This window comes from Gossypium arboreum, chromosome 12 (assembly GCF_025698485.1).
Source record: "Gossypium arboreum isolate Shixiya-1 chromosome 12, ASM2569848v2, whole genome shotgun sequence".
Taxonomy (NCBI): domain Eukaryota; kingdom Viridiplantae; phylum Streptophyta; class Magnoliopsida; order Malvales; family Malvaceae; genus Gossypium; species Gossypium arboreum.
The window spans coordinates 75,786,541-75,808,597 of record NC_069081.1 but is presented as its reverse complement, the minus strand read 5'-3'; the positions used below and the strand labels follow the sequence as shown (position 1 = coordinate 75,808,597).

The 22,057-nt window shown below is 33.2% G+C and overlaps 1 long non-coding RNA gene across 1 annotated transcript; it reads left to right on the top strand.

Annotated features, from left to right (window-relative positions):
• The first annotated feature begins 15,749 nt into the window (after positions 1-15,749).
• On the top strand, positions 15,750-17,919 carry LOC108477376 (uncharacterized). The gene is made up of 2 exons (XR_001870251.2): positions 15,750-16,157; positions 16,648-17,919. It is a non-coding gene; the product is annotated as an uncharacterized LOC108477376 (long non-coding RNA).
• Positions 17,920-22,057: the final 4,138 nt, after the last annotated feature.

Here is a 22,057-nt window from a genome sequence, read left to right as displayed (position 1 = left end):
CCAGCAACCTTTTATTTCCTTTTCAATAGTTGGCATTCGATTCCTTTACCTTTTAGGCATCCGGATTCAAGAGGAGAAAGACTGTGGTAAGTGTTCAAACTCTAAACAATTCCTAGTGTAACTTTGGCCAAAAGCCAAAACCCCAAATTTAGGAGATGGCGAATATGGGTATAGACTTATGGGGTCTTCTTTAATATTTTTGTGGTTTATTTAGTGGAGGAGCAGCAAGGTGTAGTGTCGACTTGGAGTAGCTTGGATCAATGGAGTGGATAGACCTAGTCATCAATCGCGACAAAGGTAAGATTCCTAAGGCCATTATGGATGGTGGCCGAATGTGTAAGTGATGATAATAGGAAGTTTTTGATTTGGTTTAATATTAACATGGTCTAATCTATAAGTGGTTGATTATAGGAGAAATCGCATAGGAGATCTCGTCAAGGAATATCGCAAAACAGGTGTGTAACGAACCCTTTTTCATAGCTTAAAGCGATAAAATGCCGAAAAGCTGAAATGCCGAAATTCTGGCATTTCGAGGATTTGTGAGCAAGCGAACGCTCACTAGTTAGTTAGAATCGATGAGATGATGATTGGGAACAATGAAAACGGTAAGGACGTGATTTTGGCGTTCACAGGTAGGTTGGGCCTCGAGGGGCTGAATTAGGGCCCAATAGGCTTTCAGCCCATTCGGTAAATTTGGTAGAAAATGGGAAATCTGTTAAATTGCATGATAAGACTGTTAAAACCGTTATGGAATACAAAGCTAAATGGGCCTAGATGACAGAATCGGCTAAGTAGGGCCCATTAGGGGTTTTTGGGCCCAATAACTCGTTTTCGCTAAAAATGGGCCAGAATCACTGTTTGCACCCATGAATTGTTTGTAACCGTTAATGAACATGGAAACCCTAATTTTTGGTAAAATTACAAGATTACCCTTATAATATGAAAATGACCGTTTTGCCCCTAGGTAAAAATAACCATTATACCCCTAGGGTTTATACATGAATTTAATACATGGGATTTTGATAAACATGGTATGTATGATATGCACATGATATGAATGACATGCACATGATGTATTTATGAATGCATTGGGTTGGGTTTTATAAGGATGGAGGAAGTGCAAAAGGGCTTATGCCCTGCTTATTAAAAGGGTCGATGCCCTGCTTATTAAAAGGGCTTATGCCCCAGTTATTAAAAGGGCTTATACCCCAGTTATTAAAGGGCTTATGCCCTAGTTATTAAAAAAGGGCTTTGCCCCAGTTATTAAAAGAGGCTAGGCCTCCAGTTATATGATAAAGCAGCTATGCTGCCAGTGGAGAGTTATGGCGGGGTGGGTCGAGTTAATCCCCACATGGTGTGCTGGTTGGTACGGGTGGAGAGTAGCGGAAGGTGGGTTGAGTAGTCTCCCCAAATGGGTTGCATTCTTCCATTGACATTACATGTGTTATAAAAATGGGCCTTTGGGCCACAACGTTTACAGTAAAGGCTTCGGCCCAGTAATATGAAATATGAAAAGGCTTCGGCCCAGTGTTATGAATTATGAAATATGAAAAGGGCTATGGTCCAGTACATGTTTGAGATTGGTTTTGGGCTTAGACCCAACAGGCTGCTATTGTTTTGGGCTCGAAAGGGCTTGTTGCACACCGAGTTTCCAAACTCACCCTTTCCTTAACCTTGCAGTGAGCCTTGATGTGGGACTTGGGCGGAGAGGATTCAGAGTGGCCACGGTGATCGTCTTTGGGCTTTTGAATAAGTGTTGGTTTTCATTTAATTTCCTTTAATTATTATTTATTTTTGGGTTGTAATAAGGCCAATTTTAACTTTTCTTTTATTTCTTTTCGGGATTATTTTAATTTTAATAACTTTAAAATTGGTTAATAATTATTCAAATGGGCTAGACTTAGGACGTGTTTTCAAAACGATAATTGTTTTTAAAATATCTCTAACGCCACGATTAATTGATTTATCAAAGACGTCCACTAAACAAATTTAAACTCAGTATAACTAAGTGTGGATATGGTTGTGGCCATGTCTAGGATTGGATCCAACCAAAGAGCTTGGTACTTAAGCAGCCTTCATGGCTCACCTCCTCTGCCTCGGATACCTACCTGGTGCTTAGCTTCCATACACTTGGTTAACTCAGCAAAATATATGGCTTTTAAAACACTAAAACGAAACACGGATTTTTAACTCCAATGTGGCACGTCAGATTTGGCCATAATGTCTGGGCCGGGTTTGGGGTGTTACAATCATTCATTTGGAGAAACACTAAACACAGCCAGGGATAAAATGTAAACTTCTATAAGTAAACATTCAAAAGATGCCATTTTCATATGGCTTATATACAATAGTCAAAATATCATTCTACTATATTGTCTATCCTATACATGCCATAAGCTAAGTCTAATTACATAGTTGCCGTAATGGTAGATAGTGTGACGGCGTCGATGATCCCCAAACTGGTAGTCAGAATCCACAACCTATAAACCAAAACATGATCGAACAGAGTAAGCTTTTGTAAGCTTAGTAAGTTTTAAGCAAAACAAAGTGTTCTCATTCACTATCATTGGTCATTCATTTCAACTGTTCGATGAAGTTAATCTAGAGCTTCATCTCGAACTATAATATCAAAAAACGCATCACTTGGCTGTCACATATATACTTTCGAATAATAATGACCTAGATGGTCAAATATTTCCAAAGCACATTCTTCATCAATTTTCAATTTTCAACTTTCAATAATCCTTTCCACTTGTTCATAATCACATCCATATTTTTAAGTATTTCAACATGACAAGTACTAAATTACCGTAGGCACATAAAGAACCAAACATATTCCTTATCACATATACGTAAGCTTACAAAACATAATCCTTACCTTGTACTGGCACATCTAGCTGAACCCAACCCATACTCAAATCATAAGGCTTTTGGGCAGAATATGCACTAATACATAAGAATATTTCATCACATACTTCATTATACAAGCATACCATTACCAATTAGATCATTCTCATATTTGGAGTTATAATATTAATCACATTTACCTACCTCTTTGATAATCGATAATTCACCTCAAATCACTCCACCGATGAGTAAGTAATACATACCTGAACATCTTAAATACATAATACTTATTTGATGGTAACTTATTGCAGATACTCAATATCAAAGTCTTACTTGAATCCTAGCATTTAGCCGTCGGGTCTTTAAAGCTCGGATATAGTACGACCACGAAGCCTACGGATATTAATCAGGATAATATTCTTGTATAAAGCCTGCGGGGTTTTAACCCGAATATAGTACTGACACAAATGCCCTTCGGGACTTATCACATTTATACATTTTCACATCCATCACATTGGCCATTCGGCCTTATCACATATATACACCTTCACATCCATCACATCGGCCATTAGGTCTTATCTCATATATACACTTTCACATTCATCATATTGGCCATTCGGCCTTATCACATATATACACTTTCACATTCATCACGTTGGCCACTCGGCCTTATCACATATATACACTTTCACATTCATCACATTGGCCATTCGGCCTTATCACATATATACACCTTCACATTCATCACATTGGCCATTCGGCCTTATCACATATATACACTTTCACATTCATCACGTTGGCCACTCGACCTTATCACATATATACACTTTCACATTCATCACATTGGCCATTCGACCTTATCACATATATACACTTTCACATTCATCACATCGGCCATTAGGCCTTATCACATATACACACCTTGTACATCAATTTCATCATAACAAAATTGACTAGGTATGCTAGTCATTTACGGCTTATAGCTTCACTTTAATACGGATTTGGTACTTTGATTACCAATATTTAATCGATAGCTTATAAGCAACTCAAATAGTTTTATTAAGGTTTACAACATAATCACAAATTCAGCACAAGCTGTTTTTTCCTGAGCAACAGTCATTAAATTATTCGTAAATGGAGCTACGAAACTCCAAATGAAGTGTCGTTAATTTTCCCTGAAAATAGACTCATACATATTTTATCCAACGAATTTTCAGAATTTTTCGTTTGGCCAATCAATGCCAGATTTTTCTTAAAGTTTCCACTATTTCACTGTTTGACTATGTCGACTACTCTTCACTACTTAATCAAATTTCTCATTGTAAAAATTCAAAATATGTTCTAGTTTATTTCATTTGAAACTAGACTCACTAAGGCATCTAGAATATAAATTTTGTCTTTTAAAAATTTTTGTACAATTTATAATGATTTTCAAAAAATAGAACAGAGGATTACAGTGTCATTCTGCACTATCTCACACAATCTCACACAACTTTAAATATCTCATTATCGAAAATTCCTTTGCTTACAGGTTTCTTTTATAAGAAACTAGACTCATTAAGCTTTAATTTCATGTCTCATTCAGCCTCTAATTCAAGTCCATAAATTTATGGTGATTTTCTAAAGTCACGTTACTGCTGCTTTCCTAAGCAGACTATTTCAAATTACACTTAAATTCCCAAGCTCAAACACTTAAGAACTTACCATTTGAGCTTAGAACATATCATGGCCACATCATATCTTATTAAATCAACTTATCATGTCCTATTATGATTGAATTTACTCAACGTTTAATCACTTAAAACTTACCTCTAAGTGGTCGATTTACTAGATATCCACGGCTATTCGCTTACTTTCTCTTTATCCAAAATTGCCCTCTATGCTCTTGAGTTTAACTAACAAAATTTAAACTATTTTAATCACCTTGTTATATCATTAAAAACAACAAGGTAAATCTTCTCAATGAAACTCATACATAAGGCAACACCTCGATACATCTCGCACACATTCAAGATTTCATAAAACCATCCCAAATACATTTACCTAAGTATCACCATGTCGCTTTTATACATATACTAGTTATGTGGTCAATTTTACCGATGACCTATGCATATAACTAATTACACCTTTAATAATATTCACAAAGCCGATTATCCACATGACTACCTTAGCATATTATTAGTTAGCTTCTTATCCAAATTTGCCATAAAGAAAATTAATTCATATACCCTCAAGTGCATAAGCAATTGCATCCAAAGGACACTTTAAATGCATGTTATGAAAGTAACCGAATGCACATATATTTATACCAAGACATCATATACTTCAAAACCAACTATCAAGGCATAAAGCCAACCTTCAAAATCAATTATCAATACACGCTCAAAATTGCCCTCCTACAAATATACAAGTTCTCCTTGGTTAAACTAAATCATGCTTTAAGGTTTAACACATTTAACCATTAGAGAGTTAATCAAATTAGCATTCAATTATTCTATACACCCACCATTAACCGAATCTCATTTAATCAAATTTATTTCTTGACAATTTCATCACATTCGGTCATTGGTAATTTAATCCTATAAAGAGTCAAATTTTACTTCAATTCACTAAGGTGAGGTTATTATAATTTAACCTCTATTTCCGAATGCCCCCTTCTCCATAAAACCATCAAATTTTCAAATTATAATAGGTTCATAACTCATTTAACCACAAATTCCATGCCAAGCATAAAAAGGCCATGGGTTTTACACCTAACTTACAAGACCATAAAATATAAAGGTTTAATGTTCATCTTTAACACAATTACCACACTGCAAACTAAATTTTCAGCTTCATATATCCCACACCAGATTTTTTTTTCCATGCTCAATTTCCATGGCCGAATGAAATTATGCCCTAATTCATGAACTTAAACAACATTGGCCAACTTTCCAAGCTCATTTGAGCAATCAAGCACATTTAGTTTGTTCATACTCAACTAGAATCAATTATCCTCCCAAAATCATCAAACATACAAAATATACCCCATTAAGCTCATGACCGATTGCTACATGCTTCATGAACACAAAAAATTTCACATGGGTCTTGTTGCAAGCTTCAAAACCAACCAAAATTCACAACTTTTCAAAGAAAATAACATGAACCTTACCTTATTTGAAGCCTTCTTTTGCCGAATGCCCTAAGCTCAAAGGTTTCTATTTTCTTTCTCAACTCACGGTAAGAAGAAGAAGAAATGGCCTTGTTATTTTCACCTCAAACATGTTTTATTCATTTTTTTCATTAACTTTTATTATTTCTATTTTATGAAACCATTTTCTTTAATATAAACAAATATATTATTAACATTATTTACTAACATACAAAGCACAAAATGCCAAAATGTGTCATTCATGCCCATCCTTGCCGTCCACTACCAAGAAAAAGGAATGTTTGACATGCAAGTCCCTCATGCTTCAAACCATGCAATTTTTAGCCACTTCCAATTAACCTATGACATTTTCAAGATTTTTCACATAAGCCCCTTTTTATTTATTTCACATCCAAATGACAAAATTTAAAGCATGAAAATTTCAAAAATACTTATTCATAAATAATAAGGATAAAATATAACAATTAATTATTTTTGTGACTCGATTTTGTGGTCCCGAAACCACTTTCCGACTAGGGTCAAATTAGGGGTGTCACAGGAAGTTTCTTTTATTTAATGTTTCATATCTGATTATTATTTTTCATTCTTTCATTATATGTTATCATTGTTTTGATTAACTTATTTTACTTTTTGTTCTTAAGGATGGTGAAAGATTTGATACCGTTATCTATATGAAATCAAGAATATTTTTGAACTATCTCATACCTTCTAGTGATGACGATGATGTTAAAGATCTTCAGGTATATTTTACTATATTTTATTTATTGTTTATTATAATTGGAGACTAATCATGACAACATGCATAGATAGATTTTGATTTGAAATCTCATGCAGGTTTGCAATGGTAATTATGAAATAAAAAATTTATTAGGATGTTTATAAATCTATCCAGCTAGATTTGTTGCATTCCCAGAAGTGAATGTAAACATAAAGAAAATAAACGATATACTAATGGACCGCTAAAAGTGGGAACATAGTAATAAATAACAGAACAATGAGAGTTCTCAAGATAACTCTTTAAAAGGTAAAGATAACTTATGTTATCAATATGTGATATGAAATATTATTGGCCACATATGTGGCGTATGCCCAAATATTTTGTTTCTATTAATATTCTTTGAGGAATGATATGAAAATGTAGGAATGAATTTTATCATTATAGATAGAGAATATTTATCTTATTTGGTATTGAAACAAACAAATATTATTCCAATATTTGATAGAACAAAATTAGTTGAAAGCTCCGGAAGAACTAATATATCACTATCTAAAAAGCACAAAAATTTGTGATGGTTAATGCATTACTTTTAAAAGTTATTTGTAATGGATCTCATATTGAGATTGTGAATGAGGAAAAGATTATATTTTATATGAATAAAAAAGGGATTGAGTTATTAATTTATAATATTTATGATATTCTTTTATCATCATCCCTATTAAAGGGTTGAAAGTGTGAAAGATCTACTCATGAGCAATAGAATATGGTAATTCTATCTAAATCTTATTATAGTTGAATGCATCTAAAGTTGCAAGTATTTTTAAAAAACTGTGAGTATAACTCTACAGTATTCAGAATAAGTTCTCAATTAAAATTATGTAGTAAAATATTACTGATGAGAACTTACAAGAGAGAAAACTTATATATAAAAAGTCATTGGTTATGTACTTGTTGTACACCTGGAATGTAACACCCCGTACCCGAGACCGTTTCCGGAGTCGAACACGAGGTGCTAACGGACTTAATTTCTTACTTAAACAGCTCATACAATTCATTTTTAAAATTTCCAGACGAGCTGGCTAACTGCATCATAGTCACTCTAAAAATCATATCTTGAGTTCCAAAACTCAAAATCCAATTCTGTAAATTTTTCCTGAAACTAGACTCATGCATATATTTACTAATTTTTTTCTAGAATTTTTGGTCAGGCCAATTAGTACAGTTTATTAGTTAAAGTCTCCCCTGTTTCAGGGTTCGACTAATCTGACCTTTATGCATTAAAACTTAGATATCTCCCTGTACAAGGCTTCAATACTTATGCCGTTTATTTCTAATGAAACTAGACTCAAAAAGGAATCTGTACATATAAAGCATGACTTCTAATTATCTCTGTTTAATTTATGGTGAATTTCCAAATTCAGAACAGGGGATCCAGAAATCGCTCTGGCCCTGTTTCACGAAAACTTAAACATCTCATAACATACTGCTCATATGGTCGTTTCGTTTCTTTCATATGAAAATAGACTCATCAAGATTCGATTATATAATTTATTCATTATTTAATTTCATTTCTACTATTTTTAGTGATTTTTGAAATTCACATCACTGCTGCTGTCAGCATCTATTTTAATGTAAATCTTACCTATTTCATAGTTTTCCATGAATCAACTAGTAACTTGACATATATTATTTCCAAGTATAATCACGATTAGCCATGATACACGTAGCACCAATAGGACCATGATTGGCCATTCCAATGGCTAATCATTACCAAACATTTCCACACCACTTAATAACCATATCATAAGACCATATATACAAAATGATCATAATGTTATACTCAAAATATACAAGCCATTTTCGCATGGCTATACGAATATACATTACCAAAAGATAATTAACAACAAGGGTCAGCCCTATACATGCCATTATCAAGTTCAACTGAAGAGTACCAAAAAGTGGCTTAGATAGTGTGGATGAATTCGACTTTGACACTTCGAGTCCGATAGTGATTTAACAAAATCTATAATACGAGAATTTAAGCAACAGAGTAAGCGTTTCGATGCTTAGTAAGCTTATAAGTAAGGAAATCATTTGAAACAAAAACATAAAAGAAATAGCATTCATAAGGATAAATAATTGTCTATGCACAAGATCACATATTCATTTTAATTTACACTTCTATCAATATGTTTACACATTCAAAGTCAAACTTAACTAAATTTCATTTGAATCAATTTCATGTAACTCGAGTGAGCTATAGACTTCATATAACCCTAAGGAATGGCCGGGAGAGCATTAATCGATTACCTAATCACAACTTATACTGTACCACATTTTGCCAATGTATATACGATCCATACCTGGTCATATTAGGGGTTATGAGCACATTAATCGGAATTATTACGACAGAATCGCGCCTTTCCAAACATAATTACTTTCGAAATTTGGCTCGGATGTAACAACCAGCACGAACGCCTTCGGGACTTAACCCGGTTATAATAACCTGCACGAATACCTTCGGGACTTAACCCGGTTATAATAACTAGTACAATTGCCTTCGGATCTTAGTCCGGATATAGTAACTAGCACAAATGCCTTCGGATCTTAGTCCGGATATAGTAACTAGCACAAATGCCTTCGGATCTTAGTCCGGATATCCTCCGAATAATCATGCACATATATCAATATATCATAACACATCAGATTTCATTTTCATTACTAGAACTCAAGCACAAGACACTTATCAACCATTCCCATTTTCTACTCAATAGCCACATACAAAGAGCATGATTTCGATCTGCTTTATAACATGATCTCTATACACATTCGGCTACCAGTCATAAGTATAAACTAATTACCTCGATACATAATTCCAGTAGAATCATTATATCACCGTTTATTTGTTATGCTTATATGTCGTGATTTAATCAAATCATAAACTAAGTTCCATTACTCAAAGACTTACTTCGGATGTTGTCGAACGATTTCAACGGCTATTCGATCACTTTTTCCTTTCCCCTATCCGACTTTGATCCTCTAAGCTCTTGAGCTAAATCAAACAATTTACTTCCCAAATCAAACATAGTCATACGGCATCCATATACATTTTAGAACCAATTCACTTGAAGTAATTGCCCACTTAAGTCTCTCATCATTTCATTTTCAAATTTGTATATTTGGTAAGTCACATTAAACAATTATACATATAGCTTTGATACATTTTATACTAGCCGAAATGTACCATCAAGATATACTTTACTCAAATAATTTACCTTGGTCGAACATGTAAAATGTTTTGTAGCTTAATAATTATAATATACATCATGTATTTATAATATTTATGTGGCCAATTATCCATGGTCATACACACACACAATCAAAAATAAATACCAAAATTTTCATATCCTTTATGCCCTAAGCCGAATACACTTGTCATGTTCACCTACATTTTTCAACAATTTCTTCATAATCAAACGCATATTTGGCTAGAACCATGGAAATTTTTAGCAATTTTTAATTTAACACCTAATCGATTATAACACATTTAAGCATTTTTTTTTTCATTTTATTAACTCAAACCACATACATTACTAAAGTACAACATTTTCATATTCGGCATTAGCATCAAACATAATAGCCAATTCTTCCCACTTTGAATCTATGCATCTATTTAATCATAGTTTGTTCAAGCACTCATACAACAATATTCATCCAATTTAACAAGAAACAAAAACCTTATTTCTCCATAGCTACTATGGCTGAAAGTTCTAGACATCTCAATACCGAAATTTCTAACATGTGTTACCTAAAGAACTTGGTGATGAGTTCAAATTTATCTAACATTTCAAAAATTTACATGAATTTCATACCTCAATGAAGACCTAATGACCGAATGGCTCCTTTCTCCCCAACTCTTCTTCTCTTTCGGTTTTTTTGGAAAGAAACAAGGTGAATACTTTTTTGTTTTCACCCACCTACTATTTTATTTCTTTATTTTATTACATTCATCCATGATAATATGGCATCTAGCTAATTAAAGTTAATAGAAAATTCATATTTGATTATATAATTTGTAGCATGGCCGTCCACTACCTATAGTTTGGCTAATTTGACATGCAAGTACAAGCACTTTCCAACATATATTAATAGGCCACTTTAGCATTTGCCTAGCACATTTCTAAATTTTCTCATACAAGTCCTATTTAATAAATTTCACATACTATATACAAAATTTAAGCATGAATTTTTCACACATGCATATTCATATATAATAAGCATCAAATATGACTGTTAATTATTTTTATGACTCAGTTTCGTGGTCCCGAAACCACTTTTCGACTAGGGTCACATTAGGGCTGTCACATGGAAAATAGATTTTTGGGCATTTGAAGATTTTGGCATATTCCCTGAAGTGAATATTGCATACAATTATTTGGAAATTATATTTATTGACTTGGTGGCATTATAGACTTCACATTGATTTAGACATTTCCAGTAGTGAATGTCACAATAGTACTTATATGTGGATACAAATTAAAAGGAATGATAATAAAATTATCAATTTGTTACAATTTAGTACAATTGAAACACATGTTAAAGTAAACCAGAAGTTTACTAATACAAATGTGTTTACTACTTGGTGTGACCAGTTAGACCATCCTGGATTGTATATGATGCAAAAATTAATTAAGAATGCATATGGACATTTAATTAAAGAACCAAAAGTTTAATTTAAAGAATTTTCATTTGTTTTTTGTTCTCAATGAAAATTGATTATTAGAAACTCACTAGCTATAGTTGAGATTTAATGTCTTGCATTTCTGAAATGAATATGGGCCCATTCATCCGCCATGTGGATGATTTTGATATTATATGATTTTGGTAGATGCATCTACAAAATAAGCACATGCGTTATCAACTCGCAACCTATCTTTTGCAAGATTGCTTGTTTAAATGATTATTTTCAGATTATGCAATTAAAACAATTCATCTTGCTAATGTTGGTGAGTTTACATCCCAAGTTTTTAATGATTATTGCATGTCAATTAGGATAAAAGTTGAACATCCTATAGCTCATGTCCACAGAAAAAATGATTTAGCTGAATTGTTTATCAAATGCCTCCAACTAATAGTTAAACCATTACTTATGAGAACTAAACTTTCTATTTCAACATGAGATTATGTTGATTGATGTGTTGTACGCATCAAGCCAATAAATTATAAATACTCCCCATTACAATTGGTTTTTGATCAATGCCTAAATATTTCTCATCTTTCAATTTTTGTATGTGAGTATATGTTCCAATTGCTCCACCACAATGCACAAAGATGAGTGAATCTTGAAAGAAAGTTGGGAATATATATTAATTACAAGTTTATTTGTGATTACAATTTTGATTCGATAGATTTCCCTACATTAGGGGAGAGAAATAATAACTTGTAATGAGTTAGGGGAAGAATAATTTGAACTAGAAGTTCAATAAGGATAACTCATTACAAGTTAACTGTTAGATGTATTTACAAACTTAATGAGAATAACCAAGTGTTATATACCATATAATATTTTAATTTGATTCAAAGTCCCAATAGGATAATCAATTGGAATATATAATAGATTGATCAGTTCCAAATATGAAAATTGTTCTAGATCGTCATATAGTGGAGGCGGGTGCTCCAGAAGAGACCCAAGACATAACTAATAAGTAAAACTTCAGAAGAGATTCAAGTACCTGAAACTGAATTTTAAAATAATGAAAATAAGAGATCTTGATAAGTTATGTCGATTCGAGAAAATGTGGAACCGAATAATAAAAGTGGTCGACAATGATTTTGCATGCAGTATTATTATAATGAAATAAAAGGAAGATCCTGAATAAATCTATTGAAAAATATAGATATAGAATAAATTGATCAAAATAGAAAGACGCAACTCAAGTACAATTAAACTTGTGGAGTTTTTGGACCAGTAGTCCAAATATCTAAAGGTATAAAGCCAGTAAATTTGCAATTAAAGTAGTTTTGCAAAAGCGGAATAAAAATATGAATTTTTTTGCTAAGTCTTGGCATTGATTTTGAAAAGATATAATATTCTTCTGTGGTGGATGCAATAACCTTTAGAAATATTATTAAATTGATAATTCATAAATGATTTAACTTGCGTCTAATGGATATTGTTACAACCTTTTATGAACCACTATATAGTAAAGTTTATATTAAAATCCTTGAAGGATTTAAAATGCTAGAAGCATATTGAAATTCTCGGGAAATTTTTCATTTATATGAATTGAAATAATTGAACATATGTGGTAAATTTGACTTGGTCAATAGTAGATGAAAGAGGATTATAAAATGATCCAAAATACCTATTTGTATTTTTATAAAATGATCATGATTAAAGTTTGCTATGATTATTGTTGAAATTCCTCAAGAGATCAAAATATGTTTCCCCAAAATTTTCCCTCACTCATGATTTTCAAAAGAATGGTGGTATAAATGTTTAGCAATACATTCATATAGTCATTTGAAAAACTAGTATTCAAGATTGAATACGTAGAATATGAGAAAGTATATTATGTTTTCATGAGGGGGAGTAAATACGCGTTGTACTCTTTTTCCCTTAACTGAGGTTTTGTCCCATTGGGTTTTCCTAGTAAGGTTTTTAATGAGGCGGCATATTATGCGTATTATAGATCGTGTACTCTTTTTCCTTCATTAGGTTTTTATTACACAGGGTTTTTCCTAATAAGATTTTAACGAGACACATTATCTACCAATAGACATCCAAAGGGGAGTGCTATGAATATCTTATTAAGTGGATGTTCATCATGATCAAGATAAAGTTTTAATGTACTTTAAATTCTAATAGTTATTAGAATTAGATCTCTACTTCTTTTATACTTCTTATGCCTATAAATAGATACTCTGATAAAGCATTGTAATCAATCCTTTTTTATCAATAAAGTTCATTCTCTGTTGTTCTCATATTTTCTTTGTTCTTTATTCTCCCCATCTCTTTTATTTTATAACAATCACGTAATTATGGAAACAATTTGTATTCTATCTTATAATTGTTGCATTAATATGTAAATTCGGTTGTATCCACCAAATTTAGTCTCCTTTTTAAACAATTTAAATGATTTCTAAATTTTTTAAAGCACTGTAATTAAATCACAATTAGTTATTTACAATTTTAGCCCTTATATTTTTAATGCATTCCGTTTGACACAAATTTTAAAGGAAACGTTAAAATGAAATAAATTTAAAGAAGTTAATAGCATTGTTATTCAAACTTTCATTTATAACATTTTAAAATAACTATTTTACAAATTTAAAGAAATTTAAACCATTTAATTTTCCTAAAATACACAGGATTTATTATGTAAAAAAAGTGTTGGAGATTGATGAATGATATAGTCATAAAGATTATGGTCAACTTTCTATATTTGTTAAATTTAAAATGGTAAGTTGTTTATTGAACTTTAATGAATTAATGGAAGATGAAATTGCTTACCAAAATTGGATGGGGAAATAACAACGAAAATCCCTCCGCATAAATAATGTTTTTATCATGCCCTTCCACTTATATATATCACACCTTCAGTCCTTCACAATTTGCTTTCACTTTATAATTCAATTTTACATATTTAGTCTCTAATATTTTATAAATTTATAATAAATTATTACTTATAATATTTTACATATTCAATTTACTAATTTTGCTACAACTTGCATATGTAGGTTAAATATCATACAATTATTATTCTTTTATCAAATATTCATATTTTGAATTAAATTATCTATGTGATTGTCATTTAAATTTAATAAATTCTACTGTAACTCATTTAATTTTTGATTAAGTATAATATTTTCTTTTACCAGTTTGTTAAACTATATTTTAAAAATTCACACTTTCGTATAAAATATTCATATACATTTTTTATATTTAACCTTAAAATTATTTCATTGTAATTAATGACCGGATATAAAATGAAATTTTTCTTAAATAGTATATATATTCTATTGCAATATGAGGTTCCAAAAAAGAAATAAATAATCATGTTCACATTATAATTTTTTGACATATGGCACTCTCTATCTGAGTCACTTACTTACAATTTGGGTAAATTACTTTTACTCATTGCCTTTTATTTTATTTTTAAGTTATTCCATACTTTTGAATAAATTCTTCTTTATAATTTTTATATGTTAAATAACTTATCTATTTATTTTAAGATTTTACTTAATTGAATTAACTTTAACTAATATGAAATTGTTAAGCTTAAAAATATATTTTTTAAAATGACACAAATTAATAATATTTATCAAATTAATTTTATATTTTTCAAATATAATAAGAGTTAAGTAGACCAAAGATAAATATCAAATTACAAAATTGAATATTAACAATTTTCACATTAAAATAAATTAATTTAACAATATATAAAACCCTAATTAATCTATAATAATTATAATAATATTATTTAAATTATAATATATTAATATTAATATTCAAACCATAATGAATTTTTATTATTTTAATATTAAATATTTTTAAAATTAAATAATGTTAATAAAACTAATACTAAATTAGTTATAAATATTTAATTACATTACATTTCAATTCATTAATGAGTTTTTGAAGAAATTCATTACTTTTTTTAAAAAAACACCAATGTTATAAAAATATTATAAATTTAAAATACACAATTGGCCCGTACATCACATGAGAATACAAGCTAGTTCATTATCAATTTTCAAAAGAAAAATCATTTAATGTTTTATGTAGTCTTTACGAAATTAGGTTATTTATCCACAATTTAGGAATTAGTTATTTCTTAAAACCTTTATTGTTTTAAGTTTCCTTTATAAAATTAACTAATTTTCCTATGATTTAAGAATTACCTAATTTCTTAAAATAAATTAATATTTTAAGTAATCTTTAAGAAATTAAGTATTTTTGTTGAAGGGTTAGTTAATGTTTAGTTGGTAGCTTAAACTAGAAGTTGTTAGTTGGTTAATTAGTTAGTGACTGAATCAAAGTTGTATAAAAGGTGGCATGACTGTAAATTAAAATAGACCTTTTTTTTCAAATTAACAGAAGTTGTTTTCAGATTACTTTTCCCCTTTTCTGTTTCACGCCCTAATCATTTTTGAGTCTCAAACTAAATCCTGCAAAGATCACCACCGATTTGTCACGGCTCAACGGCAGCCACCGGTTGTCTCAATTAGAGCCACTGGTGATTGGCTTTCTTCGGCAGCTGCGTGTCTCTTCTTCAATCTTTATTCAGTAGTTTCTGTCGTGAGAACATTTCTCTTCGTTCGTCGGCTTTTTCGCTTCTCTGCTGTTGGTCTTCTCTACTTGAGGGAGAATGATGATTCCATCAGATTTCAATGTTGATTTCAACCATCCATTGTACTTGCATCCATCCAGTACTCCAGGTACATAGTTAGTCTCTTATCATCTTCTTGGGTCTGAAAATTACACTGTTTGGAGCCGAGCTATGCGAATAACGTTGTTGGCAAATAATAAGCTAGATCTTGTCAATGGTGCCTATTATAGAGACTTAGTGCCATCCGAATTGCATCCACAATCAGATCGATGCAATGCCATTGTGTTGTCTTGGATTTTAAACACTGTTAGCAAGGATCTTTCGGCAATGGTTGCTTTTGCTTCAAGTGCTGAGGTAGTTTCGACAAACCTTGGTGAATGGTTTAACAAGGTTGATGGCTCTCGAGTTTTCTTCTTGCATCGTGAGATTGCCTTCCATTTTCAATGAGACTATATCTATATCTGTGTATTTCACTAAATTGAGATTGTTATAGGATGAGCATGATGTGCTGGTTCCTTTTTCCTTTTGTGGTTGTTGTGGACACTCAAAGCAGAACACCAATCATATTGTGTAACAATGATTGTTCCAATTTTTGATAGGTCTAAATGATACCTATGGCGCTGTTAGGAGTCAAATTTCGTTGATGACCCTATTGCCTACAGTCAATCAGGCATATTCTATGTTGGTACAGGAAGAGTCTCAAAGACTTCATGCTTCAAGACCAGTAGCCTCGGATCCAACGTCAGTGTATTCAGCTATATGACTCACAAGAAACAGTTTAATGGTGTTTGTGACCATTGCAAAATCAAGGGACACAAAAATGAGAGCTGTTACAAACTAATTGGGTATCTTTCTGATTTTAAGTTCTCTAGGAAGAAGGTAAATAATTCAGCTGGCTCTGTGAATAGTGTGGTTACAGTTGAATCTGTAGTTCAGGTTGTTGAAGTTGGTTCATCTAGTGCTCTTCAAGTACAAGTACCGTATTCACATCAGCTCAATATCAACAACTATTGAATTTGTTGAGCAAAGACTCTTCGTCGGCACCTACTACGAGTTTGGCAGAAACTAGCTTGGCAGGTATAGTCTTACCTTGTGAATGGATTCTGGACACTGGTGCCACAAGAAATATGCTGTCCAACTTTCACTGTTTGGAATCAGCTGTTCCATGTGTATCTCTATCTTATGTTTGCTTACCTACTGGATCATCTTCGCTAATAACACACATTGGTTCTTGCACTGTTTCTCCTAGTATTAAATTAGCTAATGTGTTGTATATACCATACTTTCATTACAATTTACTTTCAATTTCTAAACACACTAAAGACCTACATTGTTCTATTTCCTTTTATCCTAATTTTTGCATATTTCAAGACTTCTCAAGTGGCAAGATGTTAGGGATTGGTAAAGAACAAGTGGTCTGTACGTCCTTCGGCCTTCTCAACCTACTTTTTTGTCGAGTTCAGCAGTAACCAAGGGTAACATTTCATCTAACACAACTGCTACTACCGATTTGTCCTTACTTTGGCATTCCTGGCTTGGTCATGCTTCTATTTCGAGGATAAGTAGAATGCCTTTACAATTATGTAATTTTTTGGATAGTACTTCTATACTTCAGTGTTCTGTTTGTCTTTTAGTTAAGCAAACTAGATCGCCTTTCCAATAAGCAAAACTTGGGCTGAGGCAGTTTTCTATTCTTCATTTAGACTTATGGGGCCCATATAGGATTTCAACCCGTAGTAAGCATAGGTATTTCTTGACCATTGTGGATGATTTCTCCCGTATGACTTGGGTGTATCTTTTACATTTGAAAAGTAATGTTCTTGTACAAATCAGACAATTTTTTGTCATAATTAAAAATCAATTTTCAGCAAGTGTCAAAACTGTACGGAGTGATAATGGATGGGAATTTTTTAAGAGTGAGCGGTCTGATTTTTTCATACCGTGGGTATCATACATCAAAGTTCTTGTACGCATACTCCACAACAAAATGGGGTGGCTGAGCGTAAACATTGACATCTACTTGACATAGCTCGAGTTTTAAAATTTTAGTCTAACTTACCTAGCAAGTTTTGGGTTGAGTGTGTCCTAACAGCCTGTTCTTTTATTAATCGTTTACCAACACCACTTTTAGGTTGGAAAGGTCCTTTTGAGGTTTTCTATAAAAAGAAAATCACCCGATCTTTTGTGTTTAAAAGTATTTGGTTGCCTTTGCTATGCCACCACACCTCATAACTGTGACAAATTTTCAGCAAGAGTGATACCATTGATTTTCATGGGATATTCTACTATCCAAAAGGGATACATTCTGTTCAACCTCAACACGAAAAGTTTTTTTGTAAGCCGGGATGTCATTTTTCATGAACAATATTTCCTTTTAAACTTTCTATCCACTCTCTTTTTTTCTTCTGTACAACAGATAGTAATACTTTTCTTGAGCTTGATACTTTATTTTTTTTTTCACCTAATAACCTACCTTTACCACCTAATTCTTCACCTATCCCACCTGATTCTCCATCACCTCATTCCTCCTCTGTACCACCTGTTTCATCATCTTATAAGTCACCCACTGTGTCAACGACACCTAGATTTTTGTTATGTCGCACTTCCTACCTTCCTAAACAACCACAATAGATGAAGGACTATGTTTGTTCTAACCAATCCATTGCTGCACTTGAATCAGGTCAGTATGTTACTTCTAGATTTTATTCTACTTCTCATTTACCATATCATACCCTTTTTTTTCTGCTAATGTTTCTTCTATCATTGAACTCAGATCACCCCAAACCCTACCAGACGCTTCTGATCAATTCAATGTGTCACATGGAGAATGTTACTAAAGAAGTTATGTTTTATCCAAAAATCTTTCTTAGGGTTTGAAGAATGTTTTGTTTTAAGTTAAAGTGAATGGAAGTCAGTGCACCGTAGGAAGCCGTAAAAGAGGAGGTGAGTCTGTTGACCTGCTAAGTACCAAGCTCTTCACGGATCCAATCCTAGACATGCACACATCCATTGCCACACTTTAAGCTCACACTAGTCCATGAATAATTAATTAAGTTTAAGTCTGCTTAAAATATTCATTTCTTTTGAAAACGCTTACATTACTAAGCTTTGCTCGGTTATCGTGTTATTTTGAAAATAAGTAACTTTTATAAACCACGCCCTAGAGCTAACTAATTTAATAACCCAAAATAATAAAAATAATAAGAAGAGCAGCCTTATTACTACTTAAACCAGAATAAAAATAGTCAAAATAATAAATGCGAAACTAAAAAAATAGAAATTAATCTTCGTGGCCACTCTAAATCCCGCTCAGCTCCAAGTTCACCAACTAGGGCTCACCTGCAAGGATGGAAGAGAAAGAGGTGAGTTTGGAAAACTCAGTGTGTAAGAAAACCCATCCAAAGCCCAAGTCAGCTCAAGCCCATATGGGCCTAAGCCCATGCAGATAACAGTGGGTATTGGGCCGAAGCCCTTTTCAGAATACAATAAACTAGACCTTAGCCCCATTTTCAGATAATAATATGGCCCAGAGGCCCATCCTAGAACAGATCAGACATATTCGTGTATGCAAGCCCAACCCAGCCTATAACCAACCACTAAACTCCACCCGTACCAGCCCTACACTCCATGTGCTGAATAGCTCAACCCACCTAGCCCTACACTCTACAGATTGCGAGATTGTCGTCATTATCGATAAGTTGAGGCAAAGCCTCCAGTACGTGGACAAGCCACTTTCAGTGCTTTCTCCATCAGTATCCCAGTCCTATGCATCAGATAATAATAACATGGCATGTAGTAAATAATAAAAGTCAAACATGCATTCAGGTTAACCTTAACCCTAGGGTTATATTAGTAATTTTACTCCTAAGGGTAAATCTATAAATTGTCCACCTATAAAAGTATTTCAGTAATTTTATCAGTTTTAAGGGTTTTCATTCATATTCCCACCTTTCACGTACTAACAGAAACACTTACCGAGGGTTCTTACCGAATTGGGCCCGTTGGCCCACTATCCCAATTTTGGCCCATAAAGCCCAAAAACATCGAAGGCACAGAAATCATGCACTCCGCAGTCTAAACATTGTAGTTTACCAAAAATGTTAATCGATTTACCTCTTGAGCATTCACACACTCGTAAGTCCACAAAATACCGATTTTTCGGCATTTCGGCTTTTGCCGATCTAGACTATGAAGTTACACACCTGTTTGGACGATATGCTAACGAGATCCACACACGAACTGCCTACAATTGGATTACTAACATGTTAATCTTACTATTAAAACGAACTACATATTAACCCCCTTACCATATTCGGCCAAAAACACCTTAGGCACTAGCGATCCTACTTTTGCCGAAATTAGCGACTAGGTTTAGATCCAGTCGTTCCACTTGTGCAAGCTTTCGATCAGTAGCCTCTAGATCACACTATTACCAAAATAAAACAATTATAACAACCCTTAGAGCTACAAGCCCAAATCGACAGCCTCCCTAACCTTTAGGGGGGTTTCGGCTTTTCTAAAACCTGAAATAAAGATTAGGTTCGAAAACTTACCACCAGTTCCTTCGGTCAATGATTCCAATTAACTCCTACTCGATTCTGATGCAGATCTAACCCCTCAAATGATAACAAAATTTGAGCCCTTAGAGATCTCAGAATTCGACTATGACCCTAAGGCTATGCGTTTTCGGCTTTTTGCAACAGTAAAGAAAAGGTGAGGGTTTTGTAGTGGCTTTTTCGATAGAGGTTTGGGGTTCAGAAAAAGAAAGAATTGATCAAAAAAGATAAAGAAAGATCAATAGGTTTTGCTAGGAGAATTCGGCACAGACATTATGAACCTTCGGGATTTCGGCTTTTGTGATATTCGACCATAAGGCTTAGAAATAATAGTAAGGAAGTGGTGTAGGGAAGAGTGGTAGAAGGATTCGGCTATGGAGAAAAGAAGAAGAGAAGGTAGATGGAGAGAAAAATAAAAGAAAGGAGGAGGAGGAAAGATGGTCAGAAAAATGGCACACTTACCCCTAAATGCCAAATTTATACTTGGCATTTAACCTAGCCGAAATTTGCCCCCTAAGCAAACCCTTGGCCGACCAACTCTTGCTCTCCAAGAGTCCACCATTCGGCCAATACTGCTCTCCCTAATCAGCTCCTAAATCCTCTCCCTTATCCCCTCCTTACTCAATCCCTTGAGCAATTTAAACTCCTCTTGACAGTCTTTCACTTGAGTTCCATTACTTACCTTTTCCAACCATAAAAATAATTCCCTTAATATGCTTTCATTGTGACTTGAACCTTGGTTCTCTCTAGCATCCACGCGCTACCTTTATAGCCTCCCCAGTGGCGTCACATGCCACTTTGCGACCTGCTTCCTTGTGTTTAATTTTTACCCAATTAATACTTAAAAGCCCAATTAACCAGAACCCTTTCTTCCTATGGAATCAAAACTAATTAAAATTACCGGGTTTTAACTTAAGCTTGGTCCTTCTAGAGGCTCACTAACCTGATTAAGTCTATGCCAAGTAGACAGAACACCAAAAATTTAAAATTTTCCAACATCCACAGAATTCTCGAAAATTGGGGCGTTACAACTCTACCCCCTTAAAGAAATTTCGGCCTCGAAATTTACCTGATCCAAATAATTGAGGGTATTGTTGACGCATAGTCTCTTCGACTCCTGTGTAGCCTCTTCCTTCCATGATTACGCCACAAGATTTTTTTACCAACGGAACCGACTTCCTTCTTAAAACTTTAACCCCTCTATCCACAATTTGCACGGGCTCTTCCTCAAAGGTCAAATCAGTCTTTACTTCAATCTCCTCTATTGGCACAACATGTGAAGGATCTGATCGATATCGCCTAAACATAGACACATGAAAGACGTCATGGATTCTGTCCAACTCCGGTGGTAACTCTAACTGATACGCTACTGGCCCTACCCGTTTAAGAACCCGATAAGGCCCTATAAACCGTGGACTCAATTTGCCTTTCTTGCCGAACCTCAAGATCTTCT